Below are 21,546 nucleotides of genomic sequence, written 5' to 3' on the forward strand. Positions count from 1 at the left end.
CCAACACTGAGTTTTTGTTTTTTGTACGAGGCTTTCAGTCGCGATATATATTGAACCATCACAGGTTAGCCACAACACATACTTTATCTCACATCACTAAAATGTACCTGACGAAAACGGACGTTAATAATAACAGCATTTGACAGCAGTTTAACAGCGCCACAGGGGGTCACGCCCATGTAGAACACATTTCAAAAAAAAAATTTAAAATAGTTGTAGTCTTCGGAATTGAATAAATTATATATCTATTAAAAGGTAATAGTCTGCAGATTCAGAAAACGCAAAAAAGTAAAAATTGAACTTTTCATGATTTTGAGCCTTTCCGGAGCCCTTTAATGGATTTCCCTATTTGCAGCCTATAACCTTCGCTAGGGTGATATTCCGTCCGCGTTTGCTCCGCTTACATATTTTTGTTTTCGCGTCGCGTGCCCACAAGCCACCTGGCGGCATCCAACATCACGGTGGGCAGTGGTCATAATGTTTTATCTCATCATTGTATATTTGATTACAGCCAGATACCTATGGCAGCCGACTGGTTACCGTGAAACTTAAGAGCGCGAGCTTTGAAGTATTTCCTATTTGAAGCTGATGTTCTTCTGTTACTGTCATCAATAAGACATATCAAACTGGAATGTATTACTGAAACCTCTCAGTCAAAACGTCATTTCAACGTTAAATTTTATATAATTGTGCCCCACCACTTGCAAATGTTAAACTAGCGTCATCATCACTACCGTCCTATCTCACTGATCTCCACCTGTTGTAGACTCATACAGCATGTTATGAACTAGAACACAATGATTTAACTCGAAACAACACGGTAAGTTATATTTGACAGAATGACCTCCTCCAAAATTTTCTCAAAAAATCACAAGAAATTCGAAAAAGCAGCAATGATGAACTTCCTTTTGACAGCTTCTTTCACAAAGGAAGACCAAATTACAGCCTCGTATCGCAGCAAAATTGAATCGTATGACTCAGCAGCGTTGAGAAAAAGGTTGAAATCCGTTACATTAAACAAGACTGCAGAGGCTGTTAGAATCCCTGTCACCTTTTGCACAGAATTTGAGGCTGCGCTAGGTTTTATTGCAATAATTATATACAGTAAAGTCCTCGAATCAATGACAACTACACCCAGTGGTTGGAGCAATACATATATCAACAAGAAGCATAGCACAAGTAATCTTCAAAACTACAGCTCACTCTTACCGACGTTGATCTGTTCGGGAATCATTCGACGTGTTCTGAACTCCGATATGACTTTCTCAAACAATATGACCGTTTCCATGAAATCCAGCCGGGAGGCCGAAAATATCGGTCATGGAAAAGCGAACTCCCACTTTCTCATACGACAAAGCCATGGATCATAGCAGTGAGGTGGATACAATATTTCTTGACATCCAGAAAGGGTTTGACTCGGTACGACACCAACATTTGTTAACAAAAGTTCGATTTCATCGGTTATCAAACAAAATTTGTAGTTAAACTACGAATTTCTTAGTTGAAAGGACGCTGCATGATACCTTGTACAGCGAGTTCAATGTGTACTGTAAATCACTTAATCGCATTATTCTGCTCGTATTTCCTTAAGTATCTAATACACTCTTATGAAGCGTATCTTCTTTTTACGTTAAATTTTATGTAGTTTTGTAAAGTACCACCCGAATGAAGCTGCACGAATGTCCAGTCAGGTCTTAGGAACATTTCCCAGTGTCGCAAACATTATCTGCCCGGATACTCCTCCGTGTTAAATCGTTTCTGGAACGGTTAGGTCCGACAGTTGATCGAATCCCTACAGTGGCTGACTACTAGGGTCCGTGTGCCAGCCAGCCTCGATGTGGTTTTTAGGCAGTTTCCCATATATTACAATGTGAAAACTGGGCTAGTACTGGAACCTGCCATAGTTACACATTCGCCCGCTACATTTTAGCATTTCCTTTATTGGAATAAGTGACAATTTTAAAATTCTTTGGAATGTTGCAACTGGATGTCACTATTGACTGAGCCCATACCTACCCAGTAGCAGAAAACCTTATTCCTAGTAGTAAATTATGTGTTGGGGTTGCACGCTTACTAATTAATCGCTGGATTGTCAGGGTTGAGCTCCAGAACAGAAATTTGGCACCAGTAGAGTTTATTAAAATTTGTATTACGCTATAATATTCAACTCTGGTACAATATGATGCATAGCACTGTATGTCCTATACCTAACACAATGACATCTAAATCACTTTGCTATTTCTAGGAAGTCAATGATATTGCCACTATGAGTGACTGTAAGTCACCCGCTTCCACTCAGTGTTACCCACTCTCATTAAACAAAAAATCATAGCCCGTTATGGCCACGGCACACTTACTTTCTGAACAAACCTTGTAATTCTATATTAAATCGGTAAATGGTACTTCTGTCTATGATTTCACATTGTCATTAATGGCAGCTTTGTCAGGATGTATGATTCTATGCAGTGGTGACTGTCAAAACATGAACAACAATAGTTGTATTTTGTACCAGGAAAATACTTTTGAGGGAGGAACTGAAGGGATCTAAAAATGACATGGATTGCTACGACCCGGACAAAGATCATGAATATATTCCTGAATGGAAATGCTATTGAAAAATTTTGTGAACCAGGTGTATGTGAAGATTTATTTAAACAAGTAAACAAAGTTGAGGTGTGTTCTTTACAATAGTCTACCTCAAGGTATGTGACAGGGAACATCGTGGAATACTTCCACTTCAGCCTTTATAGTTCATAACAATGAGACTAGTGTCGGCGCTATATGCACCCTTCAAAATGGCGTCTGTAACGGAGATGCATTCGAATCAGAGAGCTGAAATTGAGTTCCTTCGGAGGAATGATGGTGTGGTGCCACTCCATGGAATGCCGTTTTGTTACCGATTCGCAGCGAGGACTCAATGTTTCATTGCCTTTGACGAAGTAAAATTTTAAATTTTTCAGTCCTTGTTCGGCTCACCTGAAGATGGCTGGCAGTTGTCCAGCCGAAATATCGTGCAATGAAGTTTACGACGACCGGCTGCAAACTCGAAATCTTTTTGATCAGCCTTTGACGATGTCCCACAAAAATTATATCTATCAGCCCTGTAAGAGCAAGCAATTCCGCACAGATGGTCCTTCGTTGCTGTTCTTAGTCTTCCGCTAAGTGGCGATGAACCCAGTGGGCAAACGCCTTTGAGTACCTCATCTGGTTGACAAGTGTGTCAAAACTACCAACAGTGAAGTCCAGTTCTGCAGAGAGTGTTTGATTGTGATCCGCAGATCACCTCAATGAGAGTTTGCGCAACATTGAAGGAATCACAGCTATGTGCGGCCGACTGGCACGTGATAGTTCGGACAGTTTTGCGCGATCTTCTTGTGATGGTTACAGATGCCTCACCTATCGACTCAACGTGCTTTTGTTAACAGTCATGTCTCCGTACACATTCTGCAAGCGCGTATGAATATCTTGGATGCTCTGGTTTTGCGCCAAAAGAAACTCAATGACAGCTCGCTGCTTGGAACGCACCTCCTTTATAGACGCCATTTTGAAAGGCTACGTATAGTGCCGCCGCCAACCGGAACTTCATGAAACTATTGGGGCTGAATTGTGAGTATTCCACGATGCCCCACAACAAATTTCGCAGTTTATCAACAGAAACTGGAGGAGAAAAAATGTGTTGTATTACTTATTGAACGCCCTCGTATCATAAAATGTGGACCTAAAACAAGGAATTTAGTAATAGGGCAAAACAATATGATTACAAACAACTGATAAATATTCTTGCCTCTTATTCTAAATGATACTGAAAGATCAGAAAATTTTTTGAATTATACAATAGTAGTATATTGTCTTAACAAATGTGACAGGTCACTAACTCTTTCTTCGATCACTGTAGCCATTCTTGTTATTAGGTCTAACGGTGTTACTTCAGTCTATTCAAATTTACACACACTTGGCATCACAATTATATTTACGCCAGTGTCTCTCTCCGACCTTCCAAACTTCGCAGAAGTTTTCCTAGATACCTTTTCGGGACAACGGACCTGGAAAAATGGATAGAGCCGAAAATTAGCTTAGCGAGTGCCTGGAGAAATGTTTCCAGAACGAATTTTCGCATTGATTTGATTCTTCCTGGCTGATTTGAAGTGTGCATCGTATCGGAGCTTGAACTGAGATTCCTTAAAATATCGTTTCTTCGAGGATTACTAGTCTTACAATTTATGCAGGACAACTTTGTGAAGTTTGGAAGATGGGAGATGAGGTACTAACAGAAGTAAAGCTGTGAAGAAATATCGAGAGTTGTTCTTGGACAGTTTAGTCGATAGAGCAATTTTCCATGAATGGCAAAGAATCCAGGTGGGAGTCTCGGTTCCATCACACAGTTTTAATCTGACAGGAAGTTTAATTCAAGCACACACATCGCTGCAGAGTGGAAATTAATTCTAGCTTTCACAGTCTGTGTGAAAGCACACATATGCTGTGAAGCGCTTCTAGAAAAGAGGCACACTTTTGTTCCTCCATGGGAACCAGTGAGCAACAAACCAACTGTGACTTCGTCGCGTATTTTAGGGAAGCTTTGTGGAACTATGGAGAACACTGTATTTCCTCTTTATACGAAGAACATCGTAATAGACACGGGAAGCAGTAGTTTGACAATGGTAGTAGTACCTAATGCTGCAGTCGAAATGTCTTACAAAAGAGAGATTATTTCATTCACGTACTCACCCACTAGACAACAGATTGTGACAAGGGGTGTTTGCCAGTTATTTTAGTTGTTTCTCCAGAGAGCCCCTATGATACTGGCGGACGTTGTTCAAACAGCAGCGGCGCAATAAACGAGAACACCAAACCAAAATAAATCATTATGGTTCTTCCGTAATAACAGACCAAGTTTAATAACGCACGTAATATGCGCTGCGTGTCCAACATTGCCTGACGTCGGAAGTTTGGTCCCATTAATTCCATAACGAATTCACGAAAACGATGAAAAATAAATCGCCCGCGCTGCGTTCAGCGACGAACCAGCAATTCTGCGATAATCCCGGATTAGTCCAATAAATAAATCGGAGGATTAATAGCACTAAAAATCGAGCACGTGTTAGGCTGAAACTGTGCAGGGTGCGAAACAAACTCGGTAATCGCACCAGAAGAACGGGAATGTAAATTCTTTCGACCACGTCGTCCGTTAGAAGATCATAAAATTTGCAACTAATGGCGGCGTTTTTGCAGCAATAGCTCGCGGTTCAGTTCGCAGGTTGTGGAGGGCGACTGAATAATTGACCAGCGTTTCAAATGGGTGTCGCTCGTTCTGACCGTTGTCGCCCATGTCCCCTATTTGGAATCGAATGTTCCACGAGAATTACTCGTAAACTACCCACAATATGAAACAATTACCATGTGATTCTTCACTGCACAAAATAATTTGTGTTATCGTAAATTACTGGCATTGTGAGCAGTGGACAACGTCGTTTCGTTGGGTGTAGGAAATATAGGATGGCCGGTCTCTAAATCTCTTTAACTTTTCAAATGCGCACGATGTTAAAATGTAAAAGAAACTGATTTCATCACTCAGTAAGTTACTGTAAGGCTGTTTTATTTTTCATTGTCATTTCTTCATCTATTTTAACACTAACTTGTTCAAACCACTTCGCTCAGACGGTCTTTTCTGTTTTACGCCAGATCACAATAATTATTTCGTTTGCAAAAATTCAAATGGCTCTGAGCACTATGGGACTTAACATCTATGGTCATCAGCTCCCTAGAACTTAGAACTACTTAAACTTAACCAACCTAAGGACATCACACACATCCATGCCCGATGCAGGATTCGAACCTGCGACCGTAGCAGTCGCGCGGCTCCGGACTGAGCGCCTAGAACCGCTAGACCACCGCGGCCGGCATTTCGTTTGCAGATAGACCATTGTTTGTTATAGTTTCAGATACATTACTCTCCATTATTGCAAAACTGTAGTATCTATATGAATGTATTACTTTAGACTCGCTCTCATTCGTTGACGAAATTTCTTTTCAAAACAAGTAGTCGTCATCGTTTTTTATCCATTCCCTTCATTAGAGATTCATAGTGTGCTGTCATTCGTGATTGTGTAATTTCAACCCTTAGGAAATGAAATATTGGTTTTGAAATATAAATGAAAAACGGAGTGTAACCAAACACTAAAATTTAAAACTTTTTAATTACGATGTGTTTCGGAGACTTTGCTCCATCATCGTGAGGCAGACCAGGTATTTAATCCAAGCACAGTGCTCGTAGGCAAACAATGATGTCGATATATCTGCATTCCTGTGCATTTCCTTGTCTACTGTCCTAAATTTCACTGTCTTTGGATATTACGAAATTGGTGTACACAGTTAAGGTATTTCGACATCGTTGGCTTCCTGAGAGAAAGGTAACTGAAATAAATACCCGATCTATCACCTTATGATGGAGTAAAACCTCCGAAACGCGTCGTATATAAAAACTTACGATCTAAATACTAGCATTGTTCTGTTTCTTCTTTGTATTTTAAACATAAGTGTGTGTAAAAGTACTGGTTTTAGCTGAAAATGTCAAAAGTAAAATCAGGACTGAGAGGAACAATCCCGTTGTGCTGAACAATGGCCAATTTAATTTTCATATTTGCACTGCTGCTTAAGATATTACCATCAAATTATAGCCAGATGCAAAATCAAAAGCAAAAAGAAATGTGATTCAAGTGGATAAAATATTGATGCTTCAGGCCTTCCGCTGCAGTCTGGAACCGCGAGACCGCTTCGGTCGCAGGTTCGAATCCTGCCTCGGGCATAGTTGTGTGTGATGTCCTTAAGTTAGTTAGGTTTAACTAGTTCTACGTTCTAGTGGACTAATGACCTCAGAAGTTGAGTCCCATAGTGCTCAGAGCCAGGCCTTCTCGACGAAACTAGCGATTTACAAACTGATTGGTTTTCTTTTTTTTTTTTTTTTTCTCTCTTTACGTGATATTTCACAACTTCATTGTTTGTCTTCAGCGGTTATCGAGCTCAAAATTCGTTGTCCCTTGTTTGGATCATTAGCGCTATAAACGAGCAGTGTGTGCTCCACCTCAGTGATAGATGTCCGGCGCCGTTAAACATTAAAACTTTCAATGCAAATATAAAATCAACAGCAAGGCTACGCCAAAACAAGAAAAGTGTAAGTAGATTGTAGATCAGATTGCGTTTTCGATTTGTATTTGGTAGGTTATCCTTCCATTCCTTAGACTCATTCAGCTACAATAATATTTCTACAGTGGAAGAGGTCAATGTTGTGGAATGTCACCCCTAGATACGCATCGAATACACTTTGCTTGCCTTGTTAGAATTACATCTGGGCCTGTATTTTACAAGGCAGCGCTTGACAGGTACTAAGTGACACAGATATTCACACGCGCCTCCATATGACTGTAACATCCACACAACTCGCTAGAGAGGCTGCAGCGTATTAAACTTACTAAAATGGCTAGTTTTCACGGGAAACTTGTGTTTCAAGATTATATCGAGAACTACCCACAATAAAATATACACTCCTGGAAATGGAAAAAAGAACACATTGACACCGGTGTGTCAGACCCACCATACTTGCTCCGGACACTGCGAGAGGGCTGTACAAGCAATGATCACACGCACGGCACAGCGGACACACCAGGAACCGCGGTGTTGGCCGTCGAATGGCACTAGCTGCGCAGCATTTGTGCACCGCCGCCGTCAGTGTCAGCCAGTTTGCCGTGGCATACGGAGCTCCATCGCAGTCTTTAACACTGGTAGCATGCCGCGACAGCGTGGATGTGAACCGTATGTGCAGTTGACGGACTTTGAGCGAGGGCGTATAGTGGGCATGCGGGAGGCCGGGTGGACGTACCGCCGAATTGCTCAACACGTGGGGCGTGAGGTCTCCACAGTACATCGATGTTGTCGCCAGTGGTCGGCGGAAGGTGCACGTGCCCGTCGACCTGGGACCGGACCGCACCGACGCACGGATGCACGCCAAGACCGTAGGATCCTACGCAGTGCCGTAGGGGACCGCACCGCCACTTCCCAGCAAATTAGGGACACTGTTGCTCCTGGGGTATCGGCGAGGACCATTCGCAACCGTCTCCATGAAGCTGGGCTACGGTCCCGCACACCGTTAGGCCGTCTTCCGCTCACGCCCCAACATCGTGCAGCCCGCCTCCAGTGGTGGCGCGACAGGCGTGAATGGAGGGACGAATGGAGACGTGTCGTCTTCAGCGATGAGAGTCGCTTCTGCCTTGGTGCCAATGATGGTCGTATGCGTGTTTGGCGCCGTGCAGGTGAGCGCCACAATCAGGACTGCATACGACCGAGGCACACAGGGCCAACACCCGGCATCATGGTGTGGGGAGCGATCTCCTACACTGGCTGTACACCACTGGTGATCGTCGAGGGGACACTGAATAGTGCACGGTACATCCAAACCGTCATCGAACCCATCGTTCTACCATTCGTAGACCGGCAAGGGAACTTGCTGTTCCAACAGGACAATGCACGTCCGCATGTATCCCGTGCCTTCCAACGTGCTCTAGAAGGTGTAAGTCAACTACCCTGGCCAGCAAGATCTCCGGATCTGTCCCCCATTGAGCATGTTTGGGACTGGATGAAGCGTCGTCTCACGCGGTCTGCACGTCCAGCACGAACGCTGGTCCAACTGAGGCGCCAGGTGGAAATGGCATGGCAAGCCGTTCCACAGGACTACATCCAGCATCTCTACGATCGTCTCCATGGGAGAATAGCAGCCTGCATTGCTGCGAAAGGTGGATATACACTGTACTAGTGCCGACATTGTGCATGCTCTGTTGCCTGTGTCTATGTGCCTGTGGTTCTGTCAGTGTGATCATGTGATGTATCTGACCCCAGGAATGTGTCAATAAAGTTTCCCCTTCCTGGGACAATGAATTCACGGTGTTCTTATTTCAATTTCCAGGACTGTATTTTACTAGCAAACGTGAGAGACTTATCTTGATGGTGCTATAGCTGCATCACATGTCTTTACGTGGAACCAGTAGCATTTGCAGAGGCATTCGATTCACTCTAACTTGAAAATATCGGCTTATAATCTGTTCTCGTTTTCGAACATAAAGACGCATTTCCTGGTCACAAATCAGAGAGGTAATTTTTGCCAAAAGCACTGATTTCACTCCCAGCAACATTATCATTTCATCTATATAATAATCAAACGTAACCATTTGCCCGTAAATAGACGTAAACATCTGTTATTTTTTGCTTCTAGCAGTTCCGAAACTATTCTGGAGTCATTGAAATGTATTTAATAGCGGTGGGCATGCGTGACTCTTTTGCACTTGCAAACCCAATAAACACTTGACGGAGCACGCCGCTCATCTCTGGCTGTCCGCTTCGTCCATCACTTTTACCTGGTAAGGGTCCCAGACTGATGATGTTCATGTCTGAAAGGACCTACTTTAGGTGGAACTTCCAGTGGATCTATTCGTAGGAAAGGTAGATGAAACGGATGGAATACCTTTCTATATACTCGTTCAACCGGTAATCAGATGTCGTCAGTTTAGGAAGTTTACCAGGCAAGGCTGATGGGCGAAATACAGAAGCTCCAATGAATACTAGCACGTCTCATCAATGTTCGCTCAGTAAATATAAAAAAGTCACTGACACACTCATACTACAACAGCAGCATTCGCTTCAATGGAGTCGTTGTCCATCGTGATGTAGTTTACTGTTAAGACTTCAAGAGCATATGATCCTCGAAAATACTTCCTTCTACATACGCCTCGCGAAAGGAGAAGGAAGGTAGCATTAGATGCCGTTCCACACAGTGGATTATCAGCAGCCGGTCATCCCGCTCATCAGCGCTCCTGGAAATGGAAACATGGACAGCGGTTCTAGAAACAGCCTCTGCCACGTACCTTATTGTTGCAAGCAGAATGCAGATCTAGACATAAAGGTATCTTGCCAAACAAGACTGACTAATGCAGAGCAGGATACTGTAATGTTCGATGTAGTCGACTGTGAAGTGTCTGCCCAACAGGATATCTGGAACTCCAAAGAAGAAATCATACACTGACGTGACGAAAGTCATGAAATACTTCCTAACAACGTGTCGGACCTCCTTTTGCCAGTTTAGTGCAGCAGCTCGACGTGACACAGACTCAGAAAGTCGTTGAAAGTCCCCTCCAGAAATATTCAGCCATGCTGCCTCTAAAGCCGTCCATGATTGTGAAAGCGTTGCCGCTGAACAATTTTGTGCAGGAACTGACCTCTAGATTATATCCCATAAATGTCCGATGGGATTCATGTCGGACGATCTAAGAATCCAGATCATTCACTCGAACTGTCCAGCATGTTCCTCAACCAAAGATATCCATTTCCAGTCAATGATCGGTTCAGCTGGGTCAAGATATCCAGTCAGTTCCATGTAAACATAGCCCATACCATTATGAAGCAATCACCAGCACGCACAGCGCCTTATGTACAACTTGTGTCCATGGCTTCGTGGTGTCTGCGGCACACTCAAACTTACCATCAGATCATACCAGATGAAATCTGGGGTCACGTGACCAGGCCACACTTTTCCAGTCATCCTGCGGTTCTAGGCGCTGCAGTCTGGAACCGCGAGACCGCTACGGTCGCAGGTTCGAATCCTGCATCGGGCATGGATGTGTGTGATGTCCTTAGGATAGTTAGGTTTAATTAGTTCTAAGTTCTAGGGGACCAATGACCTCAGAAGTTGAGTCCTATAGTGCTCAGAGCCAGCCAGTCATCCTGGGTCCAACCGGTATGGTCACAACAACAGGAGAGCCACTCCAGGTGATGTCGTGTTGTTAGCAAAGGAACTCGTGTCGGTCGTCTGCTGCCACAGCCCATAACGCCAAAATTGGCCGCACTGCCATAAAGGATACGTTCGTCGCACGTCCCACGTTGATTTATGTTTTTATTTCGCTCAGTGTTGCTTGTTTGTTAGCACAGACAACTCTACGGAAACGCCACTGCCCTCGGTCGGTAATGAAAAGCCGCCGGCCACTGCGTTGTCCGTAGTGGCAGGTAATTTCTGAAGTTTGGTATTTTCGGTACACTCTTGGCAGTTTAGATCCCGGAACACTGAATTTCCTAACGGTTTCCAAAAAGGGAATGTACCACTCGTCTAGCTTCGACTATCATTACGCGTTCAGACTGTTAATTCCTGTCGTACGGCTATTATCACGCCAGGAACTTTTCCACATGAGTCACCTGAGTAAAAACTACTTCTCCGAGAATGCACTGCCTTTTTATACCTTGCGTATGCGAAACTAGCGCCATGTGTATACACTCCTGGAAATGGAAAAAAAAACACATTGACACCGGTGTGTCAGACCCACCATACTTGCTCCGGACACTGCGAGAGGGCTGTACAAGCAATGATCACACGCACGGCACAGCGGACACACCAGGAACCGCGGTGTTGGCCGTCGAATGGCGCTAGCTGCGCAGCATTTGTGCACCGTCGCCGTCAGTGTCAGCCAGTTTGCCGTGGCATACGGAGCTCCATCGCAGTCTTTAACACTGGTAGCATGCCGCGACAGCGTGGACGTGAACCGTATGTGCAGTTGACGGACTTTGAGCGAGGGCGTATAGTGGGCATGCGGGAGGCCGGGTGGACGTACCGCCGAATTGCTCAACACGTGGGGCGTGAGGTCTCCACAGTACATCGATGTTGTCGCCAGTGGTCGGCGGAAGGTGCACGTGCCCGTCGACCTGGGACCGGACCGCAGCGACGCACGGATGCACGCCAAGACCGTAGGATCCTACGCAGTGCCGTAGGGGACCGCACCGCCACTTCGCAGCAAATTAGGGACACTGTTGCTCCTGGGGTATCGGCGAGGACCATTCGCAACCGTCTCCATGAAGCTGGGCTACGGTCCCGCACACCGTTAGGCCGTCTTCCGCTCACGCCCCAACATCGTGCAGCCCGCCTCCAGTGGTGTCGCGACAGGCGTGAATGGAGGGACGAATGGAGACGTGTCGTCTTCAGCGATGAGAGTCGCTTCTGCCTTGGTGCCAATGATGGTCGTATGCGTGTTTGGCGCCGTGCAGGTGAGCGCCACAATCAGGACTGCATACGACCGAGGCACACAGGGCCAACACCCGGCATCATGGTGTGGGGAGCGATCTCCTACACTGGCCGTACACCACTGGTGATCGTCGAGGGGACACTGAATAGTGCACGGTACATCCAAACCGTCATGGAACCCATCGTTCTACCATTTCTAGACCAGCAAGGGAACTTGCTGTTCCAACAGGACAATGCACGTCCGCATGTATCCCGTGCCACCCAACGTGCTCTAGAAGGTGTAAGTCAACTACCCTGGCCAGCAAGATCTCCGGATCTGTCCCCCATTGAGCATGTTTGGGACTGGATGAAGCGTCGTCTCACTCGGTCTGCACGTCCAGCACGAACGCTGGTCCAACTGAGGCGCCAGGTGGAAATGGCATGGCAAGCCGTTCCACAGGACTACATCCAGCATCTCTACGATCGTCTCCATGGGAGAATAGCAGCCTGCATTGCTGCGAAAGGTGGATATACACTGTACTAGTGCCGACATTGTGCATGCTCTGTTGCCTGTGTCTATGTGCCTGTGGTTCTGTCAGTGTGATCATGTGATGTATCTGACCCCAGGAATGTGTCAATAAAGTTTCCCCTTCCTGGGACAATGAATTCACGGTGTTCTTATTTCAATTTCCAGGAGTGTATTTGCATATCGCCACCAAAGTCACATGAACTAAAGGGCACAACGTAAAACAGCTTCGCATCATAGACTTAACAAGACTGGAAAGTATTAAGAAACTGTAGGTTGGGTATCACCTTGAGAAAGAGAACCATACAGAAAGCCTCCTGTAGCATTTATTGGTATTAACATATTCTTGTCCCACTTCGTTCTCTCAGTACTTTGGTCTTCAGTCCGAAGATCCGAAGACTGGTCTGACAGAGCTCTCTAGCTAGTCCGTTCTGTGCAACTCTCTTCATCTCTACATGGCTACTGCAACCTACTTTGACATGAATCTGCTTAGTGTCGTCAAGTGTCCGATTCCGTCAAGAATTTGTACCAGCAACACTCTCACCCATTATTAAATAGACGATTCCTTCCTGCATCAGGAAGAATCCTCCTTCTAGTCAAGCATAATTTTTTTTCTCCGAGTCAGTGCAGCCTCGTAAATTATCCTTTGTACCCATCTAATCTTCAGCATTCATCAGCAGCAACACACTTCAGAATAAACAAAAGATTCTATACTCTTCTTGTACGATCAAGTTTTCACTTCTGTGTAAGACTGCACTCCGAATTCCTTAAGAAGAGACTTTTCAACCCATTCATCTACAGTCGATGTTAACAAAGTGCTCTTTTTTCAGAAAAAAGGTCTCTTGTTTGTACGACTGTATTGTATATCATCTCTATTTCGTCAGTTACTTTGACGCCTAAATAATGAAACTCCTCTTTCAATATTTAATTTTCTAGTCGAATTCCCAGAGGATCGACAGTTTTAATGCGATTATGGTATATTGCCCTTGTTTTACTTTTGTTTTTATTAATCATTTAACCTTCATGACTAGAGCAGCACCTTAAGTAATATAAAATCAAAAAATTTTACCAGTTTTATTTGTTTCATACGACTAACAGTCTGAGATCCAAATTTTTTGTTTAGTATAAAAACTGAATCTGAAATATATTCCGAAATATACGTGTAACATAGAACTACGCAGAGGATAGACGTGTGGGCTATTCGATATGGTCATGGAATCCACCGCCGTATAAAATTAAATGAGGTAAAAAGTTTAAATGGTGCGTCAGAGTTTTTATTTTAGAAAGTTAAATGTACTTACTGAGAAACTCGGCATTGCTTTGATATTTATTTATTGCAAGTTTGTGTTGCAGTATACTATCTGCGAAATATATTGCTAAACGAATTAGTGGTAAAGAAGTAAACGTGGTGATACGACAGATTTACACGCAACTCAGTGTTTATGACGTATCTTTTAAGCTATATATTGCACAATGATATAATTCTGCCGGTGTATTTAGCGGTAGAAGTGGATAATGTCTGCAAGATGTGTTGCGAATAGAGTTAGTAGTAAAGATGTAATAAGTTAAAACGCCATGCCTGATGTGGCAGTTTTTGTGCATCAACGACGACAAGTGGTGAACTTTTTCCCCTACATCATTTTTCGGGGCTTGGGGCTTCTCAGCAATAAACAGTACCGTAATGGTTTGAATTAACGTGCTAAGTTTGCTGCAAGTTGCTAAATGCTCTCATTCTCAGATACTGGATGGAAAAAGTCTGGGTATTCCAGGAGGGTGTGTTGCACTCCTTTTTCACTCCCATCCAAGCCTCTTTGAGATGCAGGTGGTTCTTACACCGACTGTGGTTCTTTGCGGATACCAGATGAGAAGATGAGATGTGTACTAAGTTTAGTTGAGGTGGATCCTGTAGTTCAGAACGTGGTTTATAACATACATACATACACTGACGTGATAAAAACCATGGGAGAACACTATGCACACATACAAATGACTGTAGTATCACGTACACAAGGTATAAAAGGGCTGTGCATTCCCAGAGGTTTCATTTGCATGTGAAAAGGGTTACGACGTGATTATGACCGCACTACGGGAATTAACAGACTTTGAACGCGGAATTGTCGTTGGAGCAAGATGCATGTGACAATCCATTTTGGAAGTCGTAGGAAATTCAGTATTCCAGGATCCACACTGTGTGCCAGGAATACCAAATTTCAGGCATTACTTCTCATCACGGACAACGCAATGGCCGACGGAATTCGCTAATGAACGATAGCATCGGCGTTTGCGTGGAGCTGCCAGTGTTAACAGACAAGCAACATTGCTTAAAATAAACGCAGAAATCGATGTGGTAACAACAATATTTGAGTCATTTATTCCATCTATAAACCGTTCTGCCCTCTTAACAAAATAAAGCATTTGTAATTTTTAAGAAATTTACGATAACTATAAAATGTTGCATAAAGTGTCTCATCCAGAATCATTGGTTGTGCTGCAAAACTGGTCTTAGATTTTCGTGTGATACCCATATTTCCAAAGTTATGGATAACTAAACGTCGAGATTAATATGTCTAAATACTGGTAACATAATTCGCCTGATGCATCTGATATCCTGGTTCAGGGGTGAAACACCATCTTTTGTCGTCTAACATTACTTCCATGACCTACGCATTTGGAAGCGTTGTTCAGTTGGATTTTGATGCTGCACTGTGGATTCCTTTGTTCATACGAGCTTCAGTTTTGTAATTGGGCAAAAGAGTATGTCCCCCATGCAACCTGTCAGCCTGTCGCGATATTTAGATGTTGTAGATCCTCAGTTTATGATAGTAAAATAAGGGTAATCAATTTATCTGGTTACAAAATCCGAAACATGGATTTCTTAGAGATCTGAAAAATAATTTCAAAAATATTTTTTCTGTGAATAAAAACCGTCTTTTCTTGCTGCATTCTACTTATTTTTCCAGAAGCGTTTCCCATTTTTCCCATTAAGGCATCGTCACTGGAATCTAGAATAATACAGTTTTGTTTTGATATGTGTTATTTATAGAAAATAAAACGGTTTCCTACGTAAATAAGTGATTACTTACAGTTCTTCGGATTTTTGGTCGGTATCTGTGTTTCCTCTCATTTGGTCACATGCTGTAGGTCGCACTGCAGCTGTATTTATGAAACAGAAGCATGTTTTTATGTTCGAACTTTTGCCTTCCCAGTTTTCATTGTTGCGATGTACAATCAGACGTCTTTCACTAATTATCGATACTGGATCGAAACCTGGACTTCAAGACGTAACTAATGTGTGTTCACTATGTCTCTCATCGTGTTTGGTTTCTTTACGAACATGTTGCCAACCTAACGAAGTATACGCTGAAAACTAAGGTCTATTCATTTCTGTTCTCTTTATATCTCCGTTGTGTGTGTGTGTGTGTGTGTGTGTGTGTGTGTGTATTTGTATGTGTGTATGAGCGAGGGCAGAGAGAGAGAGAGAGAGAGAGAGAGAGAGAGAGAGAGAGAGAAAGATGATGTACTTTACAAAACAATTATTTCTGTGCTTGCCGCCGGCCGGTGTGGCCGTGCGGTTCTAGGCGCTTTAGTCTGGAACCGCGTGACCACTACGGTCGCAGGTTCGAATCCTGCCTCGGGCATGGATGTGTGTGATGTCCTTAGGTTAGTTAGGTTTAAGTAGTTCTAAGTTCTAGGGGACTGATGACCTCAGAAGTTAAAGTCCCATAGTGCTCAGAGCCAATTTTTTTGTGCTTGCTGTGGAGGATGGCTACGCAAACTAATTCACAATATCAGAGCGTATATTTGCTTTTGTACTGATTCAACCAACAACTAGCAATCTTGTGCTGATATTATAAACATGTCTTGTGCATGACAAAAATAGAATTCAGGTAATAACAAGTTATGTCGGTATGCAAATAGTCTGTTGCAAGGAGCTGCCCTCGACTTATCTCCCGCCATCGATAACTGGTTACTTAAATTGTATCCCAACGTCAAGTTGTAGTAAAGGTAGTGCTTTGGAGCGAGAACAGTGACTGAAAATTTGTTCGTTCGAGCATCATTAAAATTTTTAGTTACTAGCCATGCCTCTCAGGTGCGTTAAAGAAAGTTATTTCATCATCGTTACTATGATTATTTATTCAAAATTGACCTTGACTAACAAAGAGTTCACAAGCCTCATTAAATTTTTAGTCGACCACAATGATGTTGCACCTGGGTATGAGGGCGCTTCGGTCGGGTTATCGTGAGTTTTTATTGTGATAATTCGCGAGGACAAACATAACAGCTTGATAGTATATGCAATGGTGTCCTGAAGTCATTCACAGTGTGATACTTTCCTTATCCACCACTGTACTTGATTACCGCAACGTCACCGAATGTTTTCGGTAACGGTCACGGGAGGCCAAGTGCAATAGTATTGAGGTCGGGCTATATCTCTTGTATAATGGTTCCTTGTTTTCACTAGAGCTTGAAATTCTTTACATGTTCCAGATGTCTTATCGGTGCATTAAGCGGTCTTGTAGAACACTTCATAAACAAGACATCGACGCCCTCAAGTGCACTTTCCTGTACCGACAGAGAACACTCGAAACAGGGAATGTCGATCGCGTATCCGCGCAGAATATTGGAGTGTGGCACGGTGCCTTTCCTTTCAGCTGAGGCGCGAACGGCCCGCTGACCAATCTGGCGCGTGGCTGTAGTAGGGTAGGGAGGAGGGTGGGGGGACGAGGGCTATCGGAGCGCCTTCGCCCGGTTCTCTTTACGGCGAATTGAAAGGAACGGTCGGGCTTGGCGGTGCGCTGCTCGGGTTGCAGCCTTCCGCGTGAGAGGTTTGTTGTGTATCGTGCGACTGTTACGGCCTTCGTAAATATTGCAGCAGCGCCGGTCGGAGGCGGCGGGGGTGGCGTGGGCGGCGTTTCGGATCGGCGGCGGCCCGCCGGAAGCTGGCCGACGGGCAGCGCGCCAGCGGCGGCCGCCAAGCCGCTGCGGTCAACCCTAAGTGCTCTTAAGTGGTCCGCGAGGTGGATCGCGACCAGCCGGCAGAGATACGTCGCTGCCCGCGTGCATGTGTAACCTGCCCTCTCGCTCCACTTATCCGTAATCGCCCGTAACATTAAATCCATAATGAATTCATTTGGTCGTCCCTCATTTCGCGTCTGTTGGCGATTATTTCGGCAGCAGATTTAACAGAACGATAATTTATTTGCATTGGATTTCTCAAACTATCTTACCGAAACTGGATGTTAGTCGCTAGTTTCCGGAACAAACACGTCACCATCTGAAGCATCAAAGGCGTCTACTTTGGCTCGAAGCCCCTTCGACACACTTGTCGTTCGCAAAGATCCGCCGTCTCATTTCTTGGTGGTACTGCTATGCGAATCTGGGTAGAAATGTAGGAACTTGACGGGACGAGCGAGTTTTTAACAGACATCGGCCAAGCAGAATGCTGGGAGGTATATTTCTATTTGGAAGCCTAATGGCCACAGCAGATATGGAGACTCCTCTGCTAATCCCGGCGCCGTGACTTATGCGCCTGTTTATTTCCCTCACAGCATAGATACTATATCCTGTGATAGTGAAATGCGCACATCCAACTGACTACGTTCTACACTGAAGCCCCAAAGAAACTAATATAGGCATGCGTATTCAAATAGAGAAATATGCAAAAAGGCAGAATACGGTGCTGCAGTCGGCAACGCCTATATAAGACTACAACTGTGTCGCGCAGTTGCTAGATCGGTTACTGCTGCTACAATGGCAGGTTACCAAGATTTAAGTGAGTTTGAACGTGGCGTTATAGTCGGCGCACAACATCTCCGAGGTAGCGATGAAGTGGGGGTTTTCCCGTACAGGCATTTCACGACTATACCGTGAATATCAGGAACCCGGTAAAACATCAAGTCTCCGACATCGCTGCGGCCGGGAAAAGATACTGCAAGAACGGGAGTAATGATGACTGAAGAGAATCATTCAACGTGACAGAAGTGCAACCGTTCCCCAAATTGGTGCAGATTTCAATGCTGGCTCTGAGCACTATGGGACTTAACGTCTGTGGTCATCAGTCCCCTAGAACTTAGAACTACTTAAACCTAACTAACCTAAGGACATCACACACATCCATGCCCGAGGCCGGATTCGAAACTGCGACCGTAGTGGTCACGCGGTTCCAGACTGAAGCGCCTAGAACCGCACGGCCACACCGGCCGGCATTCCAATCCTGGGCCATCAACAAGTGTCAGTGTACGAATCATTCAACGAAACATCATTGATATGGGCTTTCGGAACCGAAGGCCCACTCGTGTACCCATGATTACTGCACGACACGAAGCTTTACGTCTTGCCTGGACCCGTCAATATAGACATTGGACTGTTGATGACTGGAAACAAGTCCTTGATCGGACGAGTCTCGCTTCAAATTGTATCAAGCGGATGGACGTGTACGGGTATGGATACAAACTCATGAATCCATGGGCCCTGCATGTCAGCAGGGGTCTGTTCAAGCTGGTGGAGGTCTTGTAATGGTGTGGGGCGTGTGCAGGGGGAGTGATATGCTTCAAATATTCAAATGTGTGTGTGTTTTTAAGGGACCAAACTGCTAAGGTCATCGGTCCCTAGACTTACACACTACTTAAACTAACGTAAAGCAACTCATGCTAAGAATAGCACACACACCCATGCCCGAGGGTGACTCAAACCTCCGGCGGGAGACATGGCACCTCTTACTGCGCGGCTACTCCGCGCGGCGAGTGATATGGGAACCCTGATACGTCTAGATACGACACTGACAGGTGACACGTACGTAAGCATCCTCTCTGGCCTCCTGCATCCATTCATGTCCATTCTGCTTTCCGAAGGACTTGGGCAATTCCGGCAGGACAATGCGACACCCACACGTCCAGAACTGCTACAGCTTCAAAAATACTCTTCTGGATTTAAACATTTCCCCTGGCCACCAAACTCCCCAGACATGAACATTATTGAACGTACCTGGGAAGAGATCTCGACCCCTCGTACTCTTACAGATTTGTGAACGGCTCTGCAGGTTTCATGGAGTCACTCCGTGCAGAAGTACTTCAGACAATAGTCGAGTCCATGCTATGTCGTCTTGCGGCATTTCTGCGTGCTCACGTGGGCCCTACACGATATTAGGTAGGTGTACCAGTTTCTTTGGCTCTTCAGCGTAGATTATGGTGTGACTGTCGTTGCCGGCTTTGCACATGTGCGCTGCATTTAATTAGAGTGATTTACGTTGCACCTCAGAAAAAAAATGGTTCAAATGGCTCTGAGCACTATGGGACTTAACATCTATGGTCACCAGTCCCCTACAACTTAGAACTACTTAAACCTAACTAACCTAAGGACAGCACACAACACCCAGTCATCACGAGGCAGAGAAAATCCCTGACCCCGCCGGGAATCGAACCCGGGAACCCGGGCGTGGGAAGCGAGAACGCTACCGCACGACCACATGCATCTCAGACCACAGACAGTTAAATTTCATCCTGCGATACATTTTGAGTTGTATTTCGTGTGGGAAATGTTAGGTCTACGTTGACGCTTTCATATTCGTTAAAATGTATGGATGTGTGGGTCCTGGGATTGGTGAGAATTTAGAATTGTATTTACCCACGAAGTGTATTGTCCTACATATGAACATTGATCGTCATATTACATTTGAGAACAGATGGGATCTTAATAAATAAATATTCTTTTCTTATCTTTATTGATACTTCCCGATTGTTCCACAGTTGCACGTGAGTTCACTCAAGAACTACGTTCTCGAAACGTACCACGTACGTTTTTAATTATATTTAAATCTTGGGCGAAGCAGCCTTCCTGAACAAAGAAACATATTTGTAAGAGGTTAGGTCACTGTGGAACTTTGAGACACGTGCTGGCGCAGACGGAGTCATCGAGATAATTTTTGCTAGTACACATAATCTTCGTTTATTTGGTAACGTACGGCTCAGATGGCTAAAACATATATCTAGCATAAACTGTTTCGGAAAAATACTCTCTCTCTCGAACAGGTCATGAAGGCCCAAAGGTACCGACCGGCTGCCGTGTCATCCTCAGCCCACAGGCTGATATGGAGGGGCATGTGGTCAGCACACCGCTCTCCCGGCCGTATGTCAGTTTCCGAGACCAGAGCCGCTACTTCTCAATCAAGTAGCTCCTCAGTTTGCCTCACAAGGGCTGAGTGCATCCCGCTTGCCAACAGCGCTCGGCAGACCGGATGGTCACCCATCCAAGTGCTATCCCAGCCCGACAGCGCTTAACTTCGGTGATCTGATGGGAACCGGTGCTACCACTGCAGCAAGGCCGTTGGCATTGTTTCGAAAAGACACAGTTTATTTATAAATACAGTCAGAAGGTGCATATGATGTACAGTAAGGACACTAATTATTTCAGTACTGTCCTCTTTTCCGTTATTTTTGCGAGAGATCTTGCTTCTCTGAAACTTTAATCAACACAGACAGATTACAAATGGATCAGATTTATTATAAAGGAGTAGCATACTCGGACATACAGCAGTTTCCTATGAAGTCGTTATGGTTCATTATAAGAGTATAGGTTTTCAAGGCCGCCTTAGCAAATGTTAGGCGGCCCTTCAAAAGGGCGCACTGATTGCTTGAAAGCGGTGCAAGTACTGTAGATCTGATATCAGGCTGCCACGTGACCCTTCACCTCTGACTGTCGTCATGGCGATGAAGTATCGTACATGTGAGAGGTGGTTGTATCAAATCAGCGCGGTAAGGTGCTTCGAAGTAACAGAATGAGACACGGCAGCTATGATTTTTATACGTGATCATGACCACACCATGAATAAAGTTACTAAAGGTTCGTGAATCTACAAGGATCGTTAAACGTGTGTATTGGAAATGATGAATCGCTCGCAGTCACGTTAACGCGGCGCATCAACAACTGTCGTAAAATGATTCTAACCGACAGGGTAAGGGACAATCTCACTCCCGTTCTGCTGTCAGGAAATACA

The 21,546-nt window shown here is 44.6% G+C and overlaps 1 pseudogene; it reads right to left on the minus strand.

Annotated features, from left to right (window-relative positions):
• Nucleotides 1-20,763: 20,763 nt before the first annotated feature.
• On the minus strand, nt 20,764-20,881 carry LOC126095858 (5S ribosomal RNA; annotated as a pseudogene).
• Between the last annotated feature and the right edge of the window lie 665 nt (nt 20,882-21,546).

The sequence above is a fragment of the Schistocerca cancellata genome, chromosome 8 (assembly GCF_023864275.1).
Source record: "Schistocerca cancellata isolate TAMUIC-IGC-003103 chromosome 8, iqSchCanc2.1, whole genome shotgun sequence".
Classification (NCBI taxonomy): domain Eukaryota; kingdom Metazoa; phylum Arthropoda; class Insecta; order Orthoptera; family Acrididae; genus Schistocerca; species Schistocerca cancellata.